The sequence below is a fragment of the Pinus tabuliformis genome, chromosome 3_1 (genome assembly GCF_031772625.1).
Source record: "Pinus tabuliformis cultivar Carrire ecotype Pingquan chromosome 3_1, CPIR1, whole genome shotgun sequence".
Taxonomy (NCBI): Eukaryota; Viridiplantae; Streptophyta; class Pinopsida; order Pinales; family Pinaceae; genus Pinus; species Pinus tabuliformis.
Genome location: NC_142301.1, coordinates 492,489,942 through 492,514,937, shown reverse-complemented (window position 1 = coordinate 492,514,937; position 24,996 = coordinate 492,489,942).

Sequence of the window (24,996 nt, the reverse complement as noted above, 5' to 3'; positions counted from 1 at the left end):
CAACAGATAATTATCAAACTAACATATCTTCCCTGCACATCAAGTGTGGAACAAAAATCACAGATTGCAGTTGTGGAAAGTGTTCATTTAAAATCACATTTGAAATTGCTGAGGGAATCTCTGTTGAACAAATCAATGGTTTGAAGACTTTGACAATCAACCTGATTCCTCAATAGCTTGTTGGACGATCCTCAAAATTAGGTAACAACTTAGAATAATTTTTTTCTATGTGATATGGTTTCAAGTATTGGTAGAATATCTTCTTGGAAAAGGATTAAATGTTCCATTTGTTCTGTAATCTACATTAATAGCAATTTTCTTGCATTATGCAATCTTGAAAGTAACTCTAGGATCAATGGTAATTGAAAGGAATTTCCACGATCTACTCAATGAAAAAAGTACAAGGCTAAGTTTTGCAACATTGATCTTTGTAGTTGGGGCATTGATGCATGTGCATTCAAGGAAATCAGTGTTGACAACCCATTGCCTTGTCCTCCAACTCTTTTAGATTTGTGTAGTGGATGTGGATCTAAGATTGACCTTGACCAGGATGACAATTTGTCAGAATGAGTAGCATGAGGAGCCATGCATCCACATATGAGATTTATGAAGAAACTTGAAGTTATTATTATGTGCGAGCACTCTACTTTTTCACATGGGCATTATTTTATAAATGTGAGAGCAATGTTTTTTTTTGGCTTAATAGCCCAAAATTATAAGATATATACATGAAAAGGGTGAATGACTTCTTAATGGTTAAAAGGTCTTAAAATGGGGCTTGATAGGCTTAATGGCATAAATTCTATTTTATTTAAATTTTTTTAGATGTATAAGAAAGCTATAGTTGACAAAAAGAGGAAACATAAGCCAAACTTTTGAGAATGCTATACTTGGGTCTCAAGTTTGTAAAAGGGAGGTATAAGGGTAAATGTGTTATAATATTTATTGATTTTAAAGATTACTCATGAAAATTTCATAATAAAAAATGGAGACAAAATGTGTTTTGTAAAAGGTTGATAGAAAATGTTGCATAGTGGTTAATGTATGGCAAAATTGATAAAACATGGAGGAAGGAAGCTTGGTTGAAAACTTCAGTTACCAACATAATAAAATTATTATTTATTTTGTGGGTTCATGTCATAGATCAACCTGAAATATGAGTAAGGGGATATTAGGAACATTTCGAGTTCTGTGTGTTGGTGAATCTTTCCCAGAGTCTCTTTTTTCTTATAGTTTTGACATATTCAAAATTCATCATTTCATGCAACATAGAAAGCACAAGGAAAGTTAATGAAATTAAAGCACATACATATACTCTACTTCTATAGAGCTCAGTGCTATTGAATTCTGCTTCCTACTACACTAGGAAAACGACCTTGATCCAATGCTTAAGCAATACCCAAAGATATTTTTCCTATCCATTGAACTACCTACCCATTCTGCATTTGTGAACCCACATAGTCTGACGTCATCCTGTCAAGTATATCTCAACCTATATTGATTGTGTTGCACACATACCTCAAAATGTGCCTCGTTGTTGTCCAACGTACCCTCTTTAGTTCCACCATAAACTGATTGAGGGTATTGACCACGAAGCAGATATCTTTCCTAGTGTTAACCAGATACATGAGAGAACCGATGAGTTGTTTATACAGGGTGGGGTCAATATCCTTGTCACCTAATGCATATATCTTCTTCTAGTTGGTGATCATGGGCATAGACATGGGTTTACAATCTTGCATTTTCTATCTCTTATCAATCACATAAGCACATGTGATTAAGCACATGCGATAAAATAGCTAGAAGGAAAATCAAGCACAAAAGATAAAAGCACATGCAATTAAGAAACTCTAATGCATAATCTAGTGTTCAAGTTAGAAATCAATCAAGAATTCAATCATTCAGTTTCAATGCATATTCAATGATAGCAACATCAATTAAAATTATTCTAATTTTTATGGAACTTCCAATAGTCTCTTTGTAAGTTTTAGTATCAAAATCAAGTTGAATTGGAACTATATTGGGTGCATTCTTGATTGAACCTAACAACCGTTTGAATCATTGTAAGTTGACTTGTATTGGGTGCACTTTCGGTTGAATTCGATACCTATTTTTGAAGTTGATTGCAAATGTTTTATGAATATGGCCAACTATGAAGGAGTATTAGAGTTACTTGATACTCTGATACTATCTACTGTCACAATATATAGTGAAAATCAGAAAAGCCACTTGTTGATATCAAAATTTATCTACATCATGTATAGGATATGATTATTTTTCTACAACTTGAGTTACAACTACAACAAGATGATATGCAACTGAAGAGTCATGATTCTAAACTAATTCTTGTTCATAACAACCCTCTATTTGAGGATAAATAATAATGATGCATAAGATGACGATTCCAAGCATTTTAACGATGCAACTTCATGTGAAGAAGATGATGATTCCAAGCCACTCAGTGATACAACACGTGTAGAAGTTGATCAATTTGTACATGATCAAGCTCATCCTGCACTTCCCAAGCCCATTATTAGACATTGGGAAGAAATTTTTAGCAACATGAATAAAACTAGTCTTGGATATGAAAATGATGTTTCCTTTCATATTCCGGGCTATTCCAAGCCCATCCAGTTTCATATTGTTGGGTTCCTTTAGGATGATTCATCTTCACTTGCTCCTATTCCATAGCCACAACATATTTTCAAATGGCAATATTGTAATTGAGTTGGTCATATGGAAAATCATTGTTTTGATCTCCATCCTTGTCACCATTGTGGCAAGAAGAATCATTCATCAGAGAGTTGTTCCAAAAGAAACAAACTAACAAGATTGAAGATTGATTATGAATAGGTTTATCCTTGAGAGTTGTCATCAAAAACCAAGCAACTACATCAATTTTACTGAAGAATTCTATCTTGAGAAAATACATGGTGTATCCAAAAGAAGACAATATTCTCATGAGCCTGAAAGGGGGAGTACAATGGTCAAACACTCCTACATCTTAAGGGGGGAGTTAAAAAGTCAAATGCAGATGGTCAATGGTATCTTAGTTGACAAAGGGGGGAAGATGAAATTGAAATTGGATTGATGATGAAGGTTGTCAGATTGAAAGTTTCGATAATAACGCAATGAAATTTTCAGATGGGCATAAAATTTTCTAGTGGGCATCAAAATTTTCTAGATGGGAAAGCAAACTTTGCAGGAACTATGGTTCAATATTTTGCTATTGAATCATACATGAGATATAACATTGGGATGCTGATTAAGAGAAAAAGGTAGATTTGACCTAAAAAAGAATAGATGGATCCTTTTGTATTGCAGTTTGGTATTAAATTGAGTTGTCAAGCATTTTTAGGGACGTGTCACACTTACAACTGATTCACTTCTCTTGGTTTGCTCTCTTCAAATTGTAGTTTTAGGCGTCCAGTTTTAACGGTTTTTAATGGAGTCCTTCATTGAAAATGAACACATGAGTTTCAATAGAAGACTTGGAGATAGTACCAGTTTATGTTGCATTTCTGGTATTATTTATCGGACTTATGATCGAGGGGAGGAATGTTATCCTCTTACTCACATAAACAATCATTAACTCCTAATGTACCACTTTTATTTGTTTCACATTTTAGGATATAGTTTTATCCTAGGTATTTTTGTAGAGTTTCTAGATCCTATTTTCTCTCATCCTACATTATCTCTTTTGCAAGGTGTCAAGGTGAGATCAATTGAAGTTGTTTTGTCATTGTATTATATATTTTGTAACATATCCAACCCCTTATTTGGAATTTGAGGGATGGGGTAGAAATTTCTTTTCATTCAACAATCCCGCTTCGACATTGTCTACACACTCCTTGAAATCGAATTGGTTGAGTCACAGTGGGAGGATTTCAAGGGAAACTATCACAAAACCATTTTGGTCCCTTTTATCCCCATTCAACCCCGCAATATTTGTGTATACGCATGTATGATATAGAGGAAGCACATATATACGTGGGTCTGCATCAGAGAAGAAACACATACATTCTAATGTATGTATGATCATGGTTTTCAAGAACAACACTATGTTTCTATGATGATTAACAATATATGAGTGGTTGTGCATTGGTATGATCTGGTTATTATGGTTTATGTCTGATATGGAATGGTTTGATCTAGTTACAATGGTTGATTGAGTTTCACTGATTGGTTTGCTAATGATACAATGATTCAGTTGGTTTTGTGATTAAAGTTCAAATTCAATATCTAGTTTGGTATTGGGGTTAATGATGGAAGTGGCTCCAATGTGAAAATATGATGAAAAGTGACCTACAGGTTTTGACGTTTTGAGTCAGGTGGATCTAGTATGAAATATTATGAAATGATGTCCACAAGAAGTGTTTAGGGTTGGAGCCTTCAGTGAGGGAGTTAGAGCTTCCTTCCAATGGTGGTTGGTAAATTTATGCAGGGGGCAGGTGCTCCCTTTCGATAGGAGTTGGTAAATGAGATCAGGGGGTTGGACCTCCCTTCCAACCGGTGCTGGAGATTGAGAGGAGCTTGTAGCCTTCTACAGGTGGGTGTTTGCATGCTGGTAAGATTCTGCAACAATACAAGATTTTAAGAAAACTTTCTTTATATAACAATAAAGAAGACAAGGACGATGAAAACAGTGGTTTTCTCTCAAATTGGGTTTCCACCTAAAAATTCTAGTGCTCTCATGTGTTGTTGTGTTTCTTATATGTGATGGTTTATTATTCTCTTACTACTCATGGTTACTATTAATTAATGGATAATGAAATAATGAAGTACTGGTTAAATATGAACATCTGACGAAACATATAAAAAATTAGTTGTCTATATATACACGTTTTGCATTTACCATAGTCACGTACATATGCAGGTTTAATGAATGATAGTCACGTACATAAAATTATAATGTGAAATGAAAAGTTAATGTGAGTTCAAAATGTTGATTCACCCCCTCCTCGCTAAGTATTTTTCCTGACAAGGCTGAAGGCTATTTAGATAAAGTTGATGGGTTTGACTGGCCCCATGGAGAAACTTCCCTCCACATTAATGCATTTCTTTCTATGTGACACAACAACTTGTAACTTGGAAACTAAATGACTGTAGTAAAATGCAAACCCTGCTAAGATGAGGGTCTTTCTTGTAATCTTTATATTAATAGAAGGTTCCTAAGCCCATTATTTTCAATTTTTATTTGAAGCCCTTATGGCCTTTGTTACGGCTTGTAACATATCATGGGATACCTTTGTATTTATTTATGTGTTGTTCTTAACATAGTTAAGCATTTAATTTAGATTAAGGTTTAGCTTAGCATTATAGCTTAGTCCTTGTTATCATGTGGTTCTTTACACATCTTATGCATCAAATGTTTTGTGTTTACCACCAACAAGTTATTCACTCAGTATTTTACATTCAAGTTCAGGGCATTATTTGGTTTATTCATTAGTGTCATTAATTCAAGACATAACACATGCACAGACACATTTAACATATTTATCAGTGATATTTTTGCATAAAGGTTTAACCACATTCATAAGCATGCACAACTCAATACAATCCCTAAATTTATAACCATCACAAATAACCCTACATCATGATTCATTAATAGGTAAGAAAGTATGTATAGATACTTATCTTTGAACTTGCAGGGAAATTGAGTCCGGGGCAAGGACTCTCTAATTCTCTACCCAACCATAGACAACTGCAACCACACTTACTTGCAACTGCCACCCCTGAGCCAGATTCCAGAGTTTGAGTGGGATTCTTGCCCAAGGGATTAAAACACCAACTTCCCACTGAAACATGGACTCCAAAGGACCTCCTTCCTCAATCCCACCAACTGACTTCTAATTCCTTTGTCAACAAAGGGAGTCCAGAGGTATTCCACCTCACCCCCAAGTGCACACATAATGATTCAACCCCTTCTAGGGAGTCCCGAATCCGCTGTGCCCATAGTGAAGTAACCAAAAGGCTTCACTCAAGTCTTCCTTTGCTGCTACTTCAAGATGACATCTTCCCAAGTTGTTACAAGGCTCCATAGTTTCCATCTCAATGCACAACTTATACGATACCCAAGCTATTATAGGGCTCCAAATATTCCATCCCAACTCATAGCCTCCACGGACCCAAGTTATTACAAGAGCGTAGATACCACTATCTCAAACCATAGCCTCGAGGGACCCAAGATGTTACAAGCCTCTAGGGATCCTATTTGAACCCAGAGCCTCTAGGGAAATCAAGATATTATAGGATTTCAGAGATTAGCAATTCAACCCAAAACCTCAAGGGATAGAGAACCAATCCCCTTCTCTTCTCTTCTCTTCTCTTCAACGCTGTCTGCTTAAATCTCTCGTTGAATCCTTGATTCCATCTCCTACTTTGTCTGCCTCTAGTATGCATAAGTTCGAATGGGTGTCTGCCCATATTTTCCTCTAGCTTACCTTTGAATGCCTCCCTAATTCTATCTTTTATTATTTTACCGAGATTCTCCCCCCTCGTTCTTGTTGCCTTGGCCTCTTTCTCAGCCACAATTACTGTTGCATCCTTGCTTCCTTGCAATGCACAATCCCTCTTCATATATCTCTATCCTATTTTCTTATTGTTATTTTTCAAGCAACATGGTCCTGGGTACTTCCTCTTGCAACCCATCTAATTCAAGAACCAATCCATTAAATTCATGCACCAACCAACCTTTAATGACTCTCCTGCAATTCAGGTTTGTTCCTCTGCACAAGAAACCACAACATCCCAAGAAAGAAATCCTCCTCCCAAGCTGTGGAATCCATGTCCCTTTGACCCTAGTCTCCTTTTTTTGGTTTCACATATTACAAAATATTTACAATGTGTTCGATGGGAGAACCGTGGGTGGGGTTGTCACATATTTTTATCATTGGAAGATCAATATATAATTGTGAATATATATTATGGCTTAAAGCCTTTTCCACCAGTTTCAGTGCCTCTAATATTATTATTTCATTTTCTTATATTTCTTTAGTCTTATGATAACACTTGTATCGCTATTTGATTTTTTCTTCCGCCCTTGGATTTGATTTGGATTTCTTGATATTTGTAAAACATTTATAGGGGTTATCTTTAAAAGAAAAATCAATTGGTGGAATGTGAAATATATACATTCTTATTATAATGGATTTTCATTTATCCAATATATCATTCTTATAAAGTTTATTTTCCCTTGCAGTGACCCAAAGATTATGGAGGAACACTTAGATTTGTTCTAAGCAGTATGGTTCATCCTTTTAAAGGAAAGAGTTGACTATAGTATTTTCCTTTAATCCTTCCCTAATCCCTCCACAATTAAATTAATCCTCTACATTGGTAGATATAGGAAAGGTTTGTGGAGTCATATTTAACAAGTATGACATGTATTTTCCTTAAAAGAAAAAACCTCATGTACTAGCCTACCCTCTTCACCCAATTATTGAAAATGCGATTATCCAACTAAGCAAATAAAAAGGGTGGGAGCTGAGACATTTTAGTTGGGCTATGGATGCTCATGGGAATCGAAGCAATTCTAGGAAAATGAGGTAACTTTACATTTAATTTATGTATGCTTCACATAAAAACTTCCTAGCCCCACCTCTTCGATCTGATAGTAGAAAGAAATGATAAAAATATTTTTTTTCCTTTAAACCATATTCATTGATTTTAGATAGAGTTTATATTGAGTACTGATGTTTTAGAACTTATATTATTTTAATCTATCTTATGTGGGACCCATGGAAAGTGGTGCAACAAATGAGATTATTGTGAAACTTATTGATCCGTAAAATTCTGTGGATATTCCACTAGACAGTTCCTCACAACATATATAATAATATTATATTAAACATATGAGATTATACACTATTACATTTTTATTTAATTTCCAGATCTGTAAAATTAACCATCATTAGTGCATGCATGTAAAAGTAAATCAAGCAAAAAAATAGAGAACGAAAAAATAAGCCCACACACACATAATACACAAGATATGCTCTATGGGAAACCCTTTCAGGAGAAAAGACAGCTGGAAGGTGAGGCCACTTCGCTCTCTTTCTGTGTCTGGAAATATGGCTGTAGCTACAAAGAAGTAATGTTTGTGGCCTGTGGGCTGCTATAGTGCATAGATCCTCTTTGTGTGCTTTACCTCCTATCTCTCCTGGCTATCTTGTCTTAACTATGGAACAAAATGCTCTCGAACAAATGGAATGCCTCTTCCTCCTAGTGGCCCGGTTATAACACAACCCAATAGCTTACTAGTGGTTAAGTTTGACTACATCAACTCTTGGCTAGAGTTACAAAATAGTCTCTTCTAGAGTCTTTTAAATTAAAAACATGTGGCTAGCCCTTTCCATGAATAATGGGGGCTGACGCGACATCCTCCTAAACTATTGGTGTGAAAACAAGAAGGTCAACTTCTGAGTGGCATAACGTTTTCATACAGATTCCAATTGATGTGATTCTCATGCCGTTGGAAAGCCAATAAAATACAAAGAAGAAGTTGAACATGGAATCTCATCAATGAAGTTTTTAGAAGGGTAACCTTGTCTTTCTATGGAACAAAAGAATCAAAAGTGTTGGTAAACAATGTAAATTTGAAATTACTTGGTTAAGTCCTTACAAAATTGAAGATGTTGCAAGTAATAATTATTTATATCTAATCCATTTATTTATGGTTAAAAGCTACCCTTTCTCATGGGAAAGTTCAAAAATGTTCTATCAAGCTAATATCGAATGCTTTATGGACATTCGTGTAATATACTAAGCTTTCTAGCCTTTTATACTCATGTGTTTGTTTTATTGAGTTCAACATTTTATTTTGTTTGAATAAGAGGAAGTTTTTCCTAGATTACATTAAATTGTTTGATAGTTCGTGATATGTGATTCATACAATTTCATTTATCAATGGATTTATCTCTCTCTCTGAAGGAAGGGATAATGCATTCATCTCTTTAAACCTCCCTTTAATTTAATATCCATTTGGTAAACATGTTTTATGCGTACAATTTATTGGGTATTCTATATTTCCCATGAACTCTCTAGATGACCACATTAATCCAAGTTGGATTCAATTATTACACCTCTGACTCTCTTTAATGTACTCTACATATTTTATCAAATGTGACCATCACGATGAGCCAAAAATGTGATGATTGATGTATAATATTGGGCCATGATGAGATGACTGATAGAACATTGTTTATCTTGCTAATAGTCCAAACCCCTTTAGTAGTGAGTCATAGTCCATCCTTCTAGTCCCTATTTTAGGGTGCTTGTTGTTATTTCTACTTCTAACTACCCGTTTATGGTAGTAACACCCCCTAAAATTAGGAATTTGTCTTGGATAGCATTTAGGCATATTGAGGTGTATCTACTAGAAAAAATGATCTAGAGAGCCCCTAACTACTCACTTAATTTATATGCTATGTAAATGTATTGCTCTCAATGTAAATATTGACGTACTTATGCTTTAGCACACCTATTATGTACCCCACACGGACCCCTTACCATATGTATGTCCCACACATTGGCAAGGAACTATTGAAGATGATGTTACTCTCATTCATGTTCAATGTGTGTTCTTTCCAATTCCTTGATGGTAGGCCATAACTCTCTACCCCGTGGTTTAGTGAATCAAAAACTTCTTGAACCAAGTAGATTTCTAAAAAGGGCGAATATAATTCCTTCTCTTGACTTGGGGATTTCTTGTTCGAAAAAGAAGAATGCGAAAAAACATAGAAAAAATGGTTAATTGATAAGTTCATTGACCTTTGGCCTTGTTATAGCTCTACTTTGGACTAGATATCTAACAATTGGGAAAATCATGAACCCATTGGTATTCTATACTATGGTAGAGGCTATTATACTTTTATTTTTGATAACAAGGAAGATAGAGATATAATCTTTAGATCTAGGGCTTATTTAATGGGCTCAAGGGGAATGTTTCTCACCCAATGAACTCTAGATTTCAATCCCAACATGATTTCTTATGTGCACGTATGGATTAGATTGCTGCATCTTCACCTTATTTGCAAGGGTGATGGTATTTTTAAATCCACTATTGACAAATTAGGCCACTATGTTACTTCTTCATAAGTTAAGGAGAATAATTTCTCATGTTCTAGAATTTGTGTTGAAATGGATTTTGCAAAAGGACTCCATGAGGAGATTCAACTTGACATTAAGAGTTAGAGCCATCTTCAAGCCTTGGATTATGAAGAGGTCCCCTTGAGTATAAACACTTTGTAAAAATTTGTCCCAAAACTCTAGTATCTCAACCACTTTTTATCCCAATATTATCTTTTCATTCTAGTAAACTTCATTCATTCATTAAAAAAAAACTTTAATTGTGCAATCCTTAAGCAATATGACATTCTTTTTTTAATATAATTTTTTTTTATAAAAATTAAAAAAATATTAATAATAGTAACCAATTTTAAATATAAAAAATATCCCAAAACCAATTTTTTCAATGAAAAATATAAAAAATATCTCTCACATATACATATTACAGGCCGAAATAAAAGTTTTCGAAAATAATCTAATTATGAAAACAATAAATAAATAAAATAAATCACCTCTCCAAAACCTTTCCAATTCCAAAAAGAAATATCGAATGTCGGCTCCCCCGGATATCGATAGCCAAACCGATTAAATAGACGGAGAGTTTAGCTTTGTTACACTATAAAAGATGAACAAAACGTTTCTGTGTAGTCCATGAAACCCAACGAAGGATTCACCTCAACATCCTCAAAAGTTTAGCGATGGAATATCACGTGACTAAGAAGGCAAGGTATGAACAACCAGAAGATGAGATGTTACTGCAACAACCACACATAACTTCTGCTGGGAGCTCACACTTTCTCCCATCTGACGAGGTCGCGGCGTCTCTCAATGAAAACCAACCTTATTCTCAAGAAAAAGAAGAGGAGGAAGAGACGACACAGAGAGTTTCGTCATCCATGGATTATTTCCAGAGCCTGCGAAGGCGAGAGTGGTGCGATGACAAAGACAATAGAAAGCTTCCAAATATTTTTCGGGAATATAATTTACGAGCATTTGATTTTGTATCTGACATCGAAGTAAGCTGTTTGCTCATAGTCCGCGACATATTATTTGTAATATATGACTACTACTATCTTGTTCCATTGCGACTCTATGGAGAAATGTCACCGCTTACTGACGAGCGTGGGTTGCCCATCATAATAAAAAGGGCAGATATGGAAGATATGTGTTATAATTATCACAATAATTCATTGATAGTCGAAGTGACGACTATGAATGACATCGATGATGAACAAATGAGAAGCCTTGTAAGCTTAGACATTGCATCTATAGCAGCAGGACAATATCCAGAACAAAGAGAACTCTTTGGACCAGAAGAACTAACAGAAAAATGGGATTTGGATTTTCCAAATTGCAGAGGCATGATTTATGATAAGAATGACAGGGTATTCAAGTTTTTTGAATTGAAAGAGTACACAGAAGTGTTCAGAATTCCGGATTCAACTGACAAAAAATTCACATCAACGTTCAAGTTTGGAAGTCCAGGAAATAGGGACATGTTAATAATGATTGAAAATAAGAAGAATGATAAGAGGAAGGAAGTTTTATTTAGAATTTATTCCAAAGCGACTGGACAACTTCGAAAAGAAATTTCCATACCTGTCTCGCCAGGACGCAGCATTGAGTACGTGGATTTATGTGGCCCTGATAGAATAGTTGTTCAGCAACAGGATTTAGAGATGCAGGTCATGGATATATCTTCTGAAATTTGTAAAATAATAAAATCAACACACATCCTTCTTGCTTGCCCATCTATCTATCTAGCCAAAAGAAGTGGCGTATTGTGCTTCACAGAAACAAGTGCTTATCTTTGTGATTTACAAGGTGAGATTGTGGTCACATTTGAGGATCATGGCGTTTTTGACGTCTCCAATTGCACAGGTTCGTACGTTACAACCGAAGAGGACATTATGATTTCTGTTTGCGGTTTTGGCCAATATCCTGAGCATCCCCAGTCCATCAATATTAGTAGCATTGTTACAGGAAAAATCTTGGGAAAGATTACAACTGATGCTCCAAATTGTCTTTCTGAGTTGAGAGGCATGGCCTTCCAATATATGCGCCTGTGGGCATTAGCATACGATGAAAGGACACATGATATTATATCAGGAAATACTAGGGGAACAATTTTTGTATGGTCGAATAAATTGTGCCGTGATGTGCCAAATAAAAGCAAAGCCATTGTTTTGCCAATCTCAGAGGATGATGAAGAAGACCTAGAGGCCGGACAATAACGAGGATGACGGAGGAGATTAGGAGGCCGGCCATTGGATGGAAGAATCATTATCATTTGTTCACTTATAAGATACTATTATTGCTAGGATTGTTCAAAGCTTGTCCAAACATGAATGATCTTGCCAGATCCTGCCAACTTTAGTGTTGAATGGAAAAATCATTTACAAATTATTTACTCACTTATAGAATATTATCATCGCCAAAATTATTCAAAACTTGTCTAAACTTGAATGGTCCTTGCATGATCTTGCGAACTTAAACATGAATGGTCCTTGCATGATCTTGCAAACTCCAACTCTAAACTTGAATGGTCCTTGCATGATCTTGCGAACTTAAACATGAATGGTCCTTGCATGATCTTGCAAACTCCAACTCCAATGTTGAATAGAAAAACTAATTTAGCCACCCCATAAAATACTATTACCAAATAAATGAATTTACCCACCCATAAAATACTATCACCAAAATTATGCCAAACTTGGTCATGATCTTGCGAACTTAAACTTGAATGGTCCTTGCATGATCTTGCGAACTCCAACTCCAATGTTGAATAGAAAAACTAATTTAGCCACCCCATAAAATACTATTACCAAATAAACGAATTTACCCACCCATAAAATACTATCACCAAAATTATGCCAAACTTGGTCTGAAATTCACAGTTTGTGGGAACTCCTGCAAATTTATTTTCAGTGAAATGTTTTTAGCTTTGCTTTATCATAATGCATCCAAATAGTACTGTCAGAATTATGGAAGAAGGAAATAAACTTCAGTTCTTGTGGTCAACCAAGGAATGGAAAATGATATAGTGTCTATTAGAATTAGATACTGCTTTAAGGTAATTGTGTCATCTAAGTAAATTTTGATAATATACTGACATGCAACATATCTAACACATGAAATCTATGATGACTATGTAAAAGAAACTATATATGTGATGTTTAACATTCTTATTAAAATATAGAGAATGTTTAATACAAAATGAGGTTGAAATTTGTCTATGAATAAAAGAAAGGTATTGTGAGATTGTTGAGCTTTTTATCTTGGCTCACAGATTGTTGTTTTTCAAGGAAGGGACTATGAAGTTTTCTTTGTTCAATTACAATTGTGAAACTTGGAAAAATTAGTCAACTTGAACACATGTTGAAAGGTAATAAGAGGTTGACATGTGAGAGGAAGCCAATTATTTTAGTGTGTGGTCATTTATTTTTTATTTTTAAAATTTACAATAATTTTTTGATAAAATTAATTATTATTTCTTTCTTAATAATAATAATAATAATAATAAATTAGGCATTTGTGCACCATATAACCTCACATTTCTATGCACCATATGAAATCACATTTTATGACTAACCTCACATTTTAATGCCAAAAATATCATTATGGAACTCCACAATCCGGATGATTACCCGAGGAATGTCATTATGGAACTCCACAATGGCAGATGACTAGAAATTGCCACCATATCAGATATTTACAAAAAAAAATAATAATAACCCAAAATGACGCAAAAGTAATATTTACCTACGGTTTCCTCTTAGTAGAAATTGCCCATTCTACAAAATCAATATTTATTCATAATGACTTTAAATTTTTCATTGATAAAATAAGTGATAAATTATATGTCAATCAAATTTCATCATCTTAATATTTTAATTATTAGTTTTATTTTGTATTACCAACTTAACACAAATATAACAATATAACAATTATTATTTCAAAACAAAGTACAAATTTTCCAATTCAATAATTTCAATTTAACAAGCTTATCAACCTCTCTTTGCACCTTTTTTTGAAATGTAGTAGTTTTTTTTGTAAAATAATGTTGTAAACTCCTTTTCACTACATCAGGTATGAGAGGTTTGTATTTAGATATTATTAATATTTTGGTTTATAGAATCTATGTAATCAAAATATATAATGTTTGGTTCAGTCTCTCTCGGCTATTTAACGACAATGCCATTAAGGAGGAGGAAGAATCGAGGTTCACTTCGACTCAGTCGGCTCTGACCATAACGTCGAAGCTGGAGCAGGCTACCAAGATTTTCGGATTCAGCTTTAACAAGGCGAAGGAGTTTAAGGTGCAATTGCAGAGGTTCGAGCAGGGGTAAAGGGACATTTTAGTATTGATGCCGAGATTTTTGAAGTCATGAAATCGGTGCTTCTGGTGGAGTTTCGTAAGATCATTGGGGATACGCTAGAATACAGTGAGGTCTTGAACCATGAGCTTAGGCCCCATCTGAAGGACATCATATCGGCATGAGTTGGTGAAACTCAGCACGATGGCGAGCAGATATTGACTAGAGACACATTTATTGTGATTCGTGAGCATAATCATGAGAAGAGTATTTTTGGTTTCAACGTGATTTTGTAATGTAATCTATACATATCTCTAACTTTGATATATCTGTGAGCTTATAATATGTTACAATGTTATTTTTTTAATCCTTTTCATTTAAACGTGTATTTACGTTAAGAATGTTTTGGATTTATTAACATAGCGAATCATGAGTTTCCATAAATTAAAAATGAAAATTCCTTCTTCATTTTAGTGGTGCTTCTTCTTAAGTTGATGTTGTAAATTTGAGGGAGTTAGTGTTTTTTTAGGTTTGTTTAAAAATAATTTGATTTGAGGTTGATAACCTTTCATATATAATGCAAATTTCATTATATATTTTCAAACAAAAAAATTATATTATGTCAAATTGTAAGAGGCATATGTTTTTAAATAAAAAACCACATTAACATGAACAAAACAACCATGATAATTAACAATCTTACACATGTAGGATAGTTATTCAAAGAACAAAACAACCATGATAATTAACAATCTTACACATGTAGGATATCTATACAACTAGTGTTCACCAATTCTAGTAAGTGATGATACTTACCATGATATTACACCAAGTAAATGATCCCATAAATGTCCAAATGATCATTACCAATTGTAATATGGTGTATTGCAAATCATTAAATAATCATCGTCAGTTGTATTATGGTATATTGCAACTCATTTTAATTTATGAGTAAAGTGCTCAATCCTTATTACAAAATGGGACTAGATTTATGTCATTAAACTTAGAAATCCCTCTCATCTATATTTTAGTAATTCACAAAACTAAAAAATTCCTTCTCATCTATATTTAAGTAATTCATCGAGTCCAAGAAAACAAGGTTTTCCACAAACCAATTAAGCCTTTCAACCTTTTAGGCTTATTTTCTTATATCAAACATTTGTGCAGGGTTTCAACCAATTAACATTTCATTGAGTATATATCTACAAATCAATGATTTTGGGATCAAATCCCACAAAGCAATTCTATACCTGATCTTTAAATTCCTTCAAGCTTTTGAAAGTAAAACCAATGAATTATTAATATAATTTTACAATAATAAAAAACAATCATCTGTTAGGCTTGAACCAACATCTCTTCTAGAGAAATTCAACAATTCTAATTTAATAATCCTATCAGCTTCTCTTTGTACCTTTTGGGACAATTGCTAGTAATATCTCTACCATACTAAGTTAGAGAGCACTACAGGCTAAAAAATGAATAATTTTATTAAAAAAAATAAATGTTATATTATATTTTAAAATGAAAATATTATATACGAGGTTGGAGAGCACTATAGGCTCAAAAATGAATAATTTTATTAAAAGAAATAAATGTTATATTATATTTTAAAATGAAAATATTATATTCAAAATCTAGAATCTAAAAATTTCCAATGATTTTATTTAATTTTAATTTTATTTTTCTGTAATTTGACCGAGTCAAAATGTTATACATGACATGACATGACATTGCAACATCTCCACCATTATTTAATTTTAATTTTAATTTTTTTTTACCTAGTCAAAATGTTTCTCCCACATTACAATATCTCTACTATAGTGGGTTGGAGAGCACATCTTTGCACAATAATAATAATCACTTCAAATAAAATTAAAATTTAGTTATTTAGTTATTTATATCGGAGAATGTGAGATGTATCACGGGGTGAGTGTTATGATATTTATCATGCATTGATGCCTATGTGTGTTTACTAGCCATTTAATTTATATGGATGCGTGGCCCTGGGTATTTTTCTCATGATATTTTTAAAAATCATCAGTTTAATCTACTTTAATTGGTAGATATTTTTAAGAATAATAAGTTTAATATATTTAATTTCCAAAGTTCAAGTGCCCCTAGAATCTTGAATTTAAATAACAGAAAGCCACAATTTAACCGAAATTGCATCCTTAGATTATGAGGAAAAATTCCATTATTACACCACATACAACTATTTCATAAATGCCACAAATGACCAAAATTTGACCCAAATTTCATCTCTCGATTATGAGAGAAAATGCCAATATGACCACAATTGCATCCTTGGATTATGAGGGAAAATATCACTATTACACGAGATACAACTATTTCATAAATGCCACAAACGGGCCATTTACACATGCCTTCGGAGACTTACCAAACTCGAAAAAAAATTGTTCACCTAATCTCTTGAGATAAAATCCTTTGATTTATATATGATGCATGTTATGCATATCACATTAAAAAATTAAATATAAAAATTATAAGACACATAATTATAAGTTTCAATTGAATTAAGAATAACAATATTTTTATATATAACTAGGTGAAATTTATATATTTTAATACTTGCTCATAAAAATTTTGGTAAAAACTTTTAAATATTTATATACTGGAATGTTGATTGTGGCCTTCATGAAGCCAAATATGTACATAGACATACAAATGTTTGTTAACTTATTAGATTTATGGAATGTGTGCAACTAACTCATAAAGGAGAAGACACACACCCTCAGTATTTAAACAATTATGGGAAAGACGGTTACTTGCCCAATATTCTCCTAGGAAGTAAAAAATCCCAAAGAAAATCCAAGAGGGTATGGGGAACCTGAGGCTAAAGGGGAGAAGGAGAGACAACGAAATTCTAGGAAATCGTTATGCTAGAGGATTCTAGAGTTGGTTTCCTAGTGGAGTCCATCAGAGATCTAAAAGTTTGAATTACAAACTGGGACTATGAATGGTTGGGATCAGATAGTCGACAGGAAAATGGTTGGTGCTAATATATATTCTGGAATTACCCTAGGTGTGAATCAGGCTCGGGGGGAGATGTAGTGATAAGACTAATCTCAATGGTTGTGAGGAGCATTTTCTTCCATGTGATTTTGTGGCTCAACGATTAAGTGAATTATAGAATAAAATATGAGTATTGTTTGAACCCATGTTCTATTTTGATTCACCAATAGTATAAAAGATCCTATGTTAAATATGTGTGGGAATTTTATATATTTTGGGAAAGTAATTTTAGACATGTAGGAGATTATAGTGATCAATTACACAAATCTAGTTACTGGTAGGTTTTCCAAAATTTGTTGTAAGGGTAACAACAATGTAAAATTTGAAACGGGAACTATAAACTCAAAATGGGAACTCTGGCCAAAAAACGCCAAAAAGACATAAAAAACAATGCTAAAAACGAAAAGTGTGTATACTGGAACGATGGTTTTTTTATTTTAGGGACAATTTTGAACATGTTTTAAAAATGGCAGTGAAAACAAAATTTTCGTGCAAAATACAGCTTGAAAACGAAAAAGTGATTATACTGGAACAATGATTTTTTTTTAGGGTCAATCTTCAAAATTTAAAAAAAATGCTAGTAAAATGATCCAACAACATAAAAATGACTCATAACTTCTCATTTAACACCATATGGAAATCAAAAATTTTATTTCAAGATACAATGCATACATAAGTTAGATAAACTGTCTTAAAAAATTATTCAAAATCACTCATATTTTCTTGCACACCATCAGAATTCACATCTTCAGATGAGTGACTAGATGCTGACAAAGATGTTCCATATTCTTCTCTTTCATAAACTAGTGCCCCATCTGACTCCACATGCATTTCCATCATTTCAAGCTTCAAAATTCTTCTAGATCTATGATTGGTTTCAACAGACTCCCATCTCAACACTGTTCCTTCTGGTAACAACCTTTTCAAAATCTTTGTCGTCTTGAACCGAAGAGTTCCTCTCTTTGTTAAATTGAAGTCATAAACAAGTATGTCAACATCCTCCAATTTCAATGTATCTGTGCGGCGATGATTTATATTCGTACCCTTTCTTTTTCTCTTTTCGCCACTTTTTTTGTCAACTACCATCTCTGGCTTATACACACCATTGAATGGGTGTGTATTTGTGGCATACCAATGTACTTCAACACTTGTAACATCCTCATTTTCTGTAAAGACCTTTCCAACTTTAGCAACCCAGAATGGATAGCCATTGGGATCTCCATTTACTAGCACCGCGATCATGCAACCCTCCTTAATATCCTATGCTGAACCCTTGTAAAGGTCTTCCATGGCTTCACATTGTGCATGCGATCTTCTGGAACCAATATACATCTCTCTTTCCTCTTCCTGTGAAGAATTAATAATACCTTGAGATTGTTGATGTTCAACAATGTTTATTTCCTCATGTGCATTTGACACATTTTGTGGCCAAATAAATGGATTTTTCAGAGGTATATCTTCATTTGTTATTGTTGAAATGATATCACTTTGATTTGTGGTCATCGACAGGTTCTCGAAGATGGCCATTATGGCGGCTTGCAAGAAGAATATCACAACAGAAGCCACTGCTAAACTCTTCTTTGAATGAGTGTGGGTGCACTTTGGGATCCCACAGTCTATCATCTCAGATCGGGACAGTCGGTTTCTCAACACATTTTGGTCCAGTCTCTGGTCAATGCTGGACACCAAACTCACGAAGTCCACAGCCTTCCATCCTCAAACTGATGGCCAGACAGAGGTTGTCAATAGGATGATTGTGCACATTCTGCGCATGTATAACTCAAAGCATCCACGCACATGGGACAAGAGCCTCCCCTATGTTCAACACACCTACAACCGAGCTCTTCACAGCTCCACTGGCCATAGCGCTTTTCAGGTGGGTTTGGGATTCCAGCCACTATGCCCCATTGATGTGGCCATGCCACTTGCATCTACTCACATAAATTCAACTCATGTCCAGTCCGAAATAGATAAGGCCACCAGATTCATTGAGCGCATCCAACATATTCGCCAGCAGGTCCATGAAATTCTTGAGAAATCAAATGCCAAGTACAAGAAGCGACATGATCAACATCGGGTGCCACACAAGTTTCAGGTGGGCGACAAAGTCTAGTTGCATTTGCAAAAGGAACGCCTTACTGGAGCCCATCGGAAATTGAGACCACTCCGATATTGTCCTTACACCATTACTAAGGCTATGGGAGACAATGCATTTGAGCTCAGCATTCCCCCATTCCTTGGCCTGCACCCAGTGTTCAATGTGGACCGCCTTCGACCATACTTTCCACCATTGCTAGACACATCTGACATTGCAGAACATCTCAAACCCACAGAATTAAATCCAGATTGCATGGAACAAGTTGCAACTGATCAGATCATGGACACACAGATCAAGAACACTCGCCAACAGAATATCCAACTGTATTGAGTTGTCAAAGCAGGCCAACTCCTTCAGCAGGGCAAGTGGCTCACCAGGGAACAAGTTCAACAAAAGTTTCCTCATCTCATGGAGGAACTCAACGCAATGGGGACCATTGCTTCCTAAGAGGGGAGGAATGATCCAGGTGGATATTGGTGGCCACCTGCCAAGTCCACCTGGACCCCCACCATTGTTTCTCTCAACATTTTCAGTTTCCTTAATTGTAGCACAACTTACTATTTTTAGCAGTTTTTCGGGTCCTGAACTTCTGGAGCCGTTTTGAGGCCCTAAACAACGTTTTTTGGGAAATCTGGGGGCAACATGGGTCCATGGACCGATTTTTCCCTTCCCAAAGTGGTAGTGCTCGGATAGATCTTTCTAACGAGCTATTGTACGCGTCAAACCGAGATCGTATGCCAAAGTTACGACCCCGGGAGGTTGATGTACCAATTTACCCAAACGGGGCCCACAGTTTGGTGTTTCATCTCCTAAGGTTAGGTTTTGGAATGTTAAGGGTTTTCCATTGTTTCTCAACAATAAATAGGCATTCGAGCCTCATTGTAACACAGTTCAGAGGCATGTAGCCACCACATCTCTTCTCAGAGATAAGCTACCATCGCCCTAGCTAGTTTATTTCCATTTCTGGTTGTAAGCATATTTCAGTATTTTCCATTAATGAAATGAAGTATTATTTCCGCTGCATCTTTGTGTATATGGTTATCTCTGTAATTTGTTGTGTTCCTGTTTAAATCCGGATCAATCCATCACTATCTTCATGTGTATAATAGCTCTTCTTACTTATACTCTGTTTTCTATTCCATTTAATCGGTTCCTTACGTTTATCAAGCTTATCTTTATTAGGACATTTGGCTGCATAGTGACTGACTCTTCCAGAAGCAAAGCATTTGAAAGGTAGCTTTCCTCTGAATCTTCCAGAACCCCGTTGAAGCTTTTTGACAAAGTTTGATTCTTCCTCTCCTTCTGACGTATGTCCTGACTCATTCTATTCTCCTTTAAATGCGGTTTCTCTCATGTTTGATGGACCCCCTTTTCTCATTTCGAAAGCAGTTAGGATTCTGTGCAGTTGTACATGGTAATACTCTGAAGATTCTACTTTTCTTCTATGGCAGAAACTTTTGATTCAAACTTAGAAGACAAAGATCTTAGAACCTTTTCAACCAGAGTAACTTCTTTTATCTCTTCACCCAAGTTTTTCATGCGATTAACAATCTCATCTATACGTAAGAAATAATTAGCCACACTTTCATCATTGTACATTTTGAGAATTTCATATTGAACTATGAGAAATTGTAGTTTTGCATGTTTTACTTGATCATCTCCTTCATAGCTCAGAACGATATTGTCCCATATTTCTTTGGCAGTTTTGAGCTGCATCACCTTAACAAATTCTGATTGAGATAGACTCCCTAATAAAGTATTGACAGCCTTTGCATTTGTTTCATACTGCTTTTTACCATCCGTATCTGTAGGAGTTGCTAATGGAAATGTGTATCCTCCTTCCACGATATCCCAAACTTCTGTACCAAGAGATTGAAGATAGGCTATGATTCTTACCTTCCAATAGATGAAGTTGCTCCCATCAAAGATTGGTGGCCTGATAGATGCCTCTTTTTCGTAGTTGCTCATGATGATAGATCTTCCTTCAAGCGATCAAGCTCCTTCTGAAGGACCTGGCTCTGATACCAATTGTTGGAAATAATATTGAGAGGGGGGGTGAATCAGTATTATCAAGTCAATTATTTTTCATTTCATAATCAGTTTTGTATACGCTACTTCAGTTAGTGAAAACTGCATATATATGCAACTGCAGTTGAGGAAACTAGCATATAACCGTAGAATTATAATTTAATTTATTCTTCAGATGTTGATCATTAATCTGTGCATCAGGACCAAATAAACAATAATCAAGAACAGTAAAACAGAGCAGACAGTCACACACAAGAACACAAGATATAAGGTGGAAACCCAATGTGGGTGAAAACCACCTGTTGCAATTCATCTCTATCTTCTTTTAATTAGAAACTTCTTTTTGCAATGTTTCTATATGGGTGCAGTCTTATACCAGTACGTAGGCTTCTACCTGTGAAAGGCTACAACCTTCTCTTGTTCTCCAACTTCTCCTGGAAGGGAGCTACAACCCCCTTAGTTCTTGTAGCTGATGTACTAGTACGTAGGTGTTGACCTGCAGAAGGCTACAACCTTCTCTTTTCTTCCAGGGACCACGTTTCATAAATTTTCAGACTGGATCCATCAATAACATCAATCAAAATTCAAGTATATCTGCATCAACCAATCTCCTTTGCACCAACCAAAGCTGAATCAAACAATCACTTCTCTGAATGTTGTAACCAGAATACAGTAACAGTAACCAGAAACCAATCATGAACCCAAAATATTGTAGCAATAAACAGAAGTAGCTAAAACATATTTTATGTGTCGTACACTACTTCAATATGTAGAAACTGTGTGCATACACTGCTGTATTGAGGAAAACCTGCGTATACATGTTTTTGAAATACCGAACCAACGTGTATATGCGTCTTTTCTTTGTGGAACCTGCGTACAGATCTATAAAAGATAATGTACCCTTTTCAAATATTCAGACATCAGTTATACCCAGATTATCTGATTTATAGATCAGGTCATGTGCCAAATATAACAGATCAAAATCACACAAAGATACTTCTCTTCAGGCCTTGAGATCTTGACCCATCAATAGAACTTATCCTTCTCCTTGCGCTCAGGTTCCTTCTTGATTCAGATCCAACTATGCACCATAACCTAATGACCAGTGTTATAGATCTTCCTCTTCATAAGATATTCAATCCTTGAGTACCTTTGCCTAATGATCTCCTTCCCCTTTTATAGTCGTAGGCCTTACTCAATAGCATGGTCCAAAACCACTTAGAACCAATACTTGGGATCCAATACCTGGGTTCAACACTTCGAACGAGATACCATGGTCCAAAACCATAGGTCCAAATACCAAGGACTAAATACCATGGTCTAAAAAATAAGTTTTCCCACATGTACGTGCTTTTCCTTGCATGAAAGTGCATGCATACGGATACGCGCATTTTGATCAGCGATCCTGCATGTATATGCGACTTGGTTAAGAGGAACCTGCATATATCTCTTTTTCCTTCATTCTGAGAGCCTGAACTATGATCTTTCATTTGAGTGAGTTGCCACCAAGGACAACACCTGTGTCATAGTGCCAAACATGTGTCATAATGCCAACAGATATATCACACAAAACTGATTTCCAATGTGCAATATAAAATGAATCCTGAGAAATTTACACACAAAACAAATGAGGCTCTAGCCGCAGGTCTAGAGATCGCCATAGAGTCTGGTCACGCCCAATACACTCCTGTACATTTGGCCATAGCTCTTACCGAAGACAAAGGGGGTAGTCTCCGTCAAGCGATTTCATCTACTACAGGTGGAGAGGAAATTGTGGAAGCAATACAAAGAGTCCTTCGATAGGCCTTGAATCAAGGATGCTTATACCCCTCAGTTCACGTACCAACTATACAACTTCAGTGAAGCAGTCATTATATATAAGAAAAAGCCCGTGCACAGTGTCAAATTCGCTTCGATCCCATATATCTGTGACAAATACACCATGCTTCATTTGTTCCTTGCAACACATTTAACAGTTGTTTCACATCCCATCGAGATGATAATGTATGGAATCAATGACAGAAGCAGCGAAATGGACTCAGTCTTACCTTAATCTGGAAACCTAATTTGCAATAAACTCACCTCATCATCGAGATACGAAGAGATACACAACAAATCCTTTTACCATTTTGGATCTTCCACAAAAGTTGCATGAGATATCAGAAGTTTGACAACAAAGGACTTCGGCTATTACTTGTCCTCCACGCCAGTCTTTCCCATCACATCATTTCCAAGTTGGTCAGACCTACCCAGCTAGTTTTTTTTTAACAGTACCTTATCTAGCATTGAGATTGCAAGAATCTTTCCATCCCCACAAAAATTCTCGGGGGAAATATCGATGCTTCAATATGTCAACTTCAAAGGTTGTGCTCAATTGATATAGCTGCCCAGCCGAATGACATATCAATCGTCTTTAAAATGCCTCAATTTATGCAATACTCGTGTATCATGATTACCTGAGAATTTAGAACTGCTTGTTGAAAATGGCAACAAGAAATTCTAAAAATAGAAGTGCTAAAAATAGCATTGCTAAAAATAGAAGTCTGGGTACCAGTGCTGAATTGAGCAATAGGGAATGAAAAATAGAATTGCTAAAAATAACATTCTATTTTTAACAGTTCAGGATGGATTCCTATTTTTAGTCAGTCCCTGGACTAAAATAGGAAGTAAAATTCGAATTTGAACTTAACAACTGTTTGAAAATAAATTAATTAAGTCACCATGAGTTAATTAGTTGAGAAAATTCAAACATGAAGTCTATGTGAGGACATGCAATAGTTTCTCTATTAATTGAGGAATTTATCCATCAGTTAAAGAGATAAGGATGAGTTCTAACTTGATTTGTAATTAGTTGGCTCAGTTAACTGAGTCAAGTCCAGTTATAATTGATTTAAACAGTTTGTTTAAATTAAGTAAGTTTAGTTAGCTAATGCATGCTTGCATATAACAACTGCACTTCAGATAACTGAAGTTTCTCTCATGAATAATTGGGACAATGTACTATCATTTGGATGAATAATTTTCCTATAAAGGAAGTTCATCCATGATGAGGATTTATCTCCTTCGGGACTGCATAGTTGGATCAATGGTTAGTGAGTGTGTGAAGAGGCCGATTCACACAAGTGGCTACACTAGACCCCAATCAAAATTGTGCAAAGAAATAGGAGGCTTGGAGGGAAGACTAGAGGTTAGATAGAGGCCTTTGACTGTCTATGAGCAACAGAGGTATTGCAGAGAGAGCAGGATAGCTATTGAGATGATTCTTTTTGTAATACTAGTTATATTTCCACTTGTATGATAATACAGAGATGGGGTTTTAGGCTGGTGCTTTCCCCTAGATATTTCTTCTGTGTTATGTGTGATTGATTCCTTCTTATTAGTTATATGTGCTCAATTGATGTTGCTCATGTTTGATTAATCTTCTGCTAAAAATGTCGTAGAAGTAGATAAAGT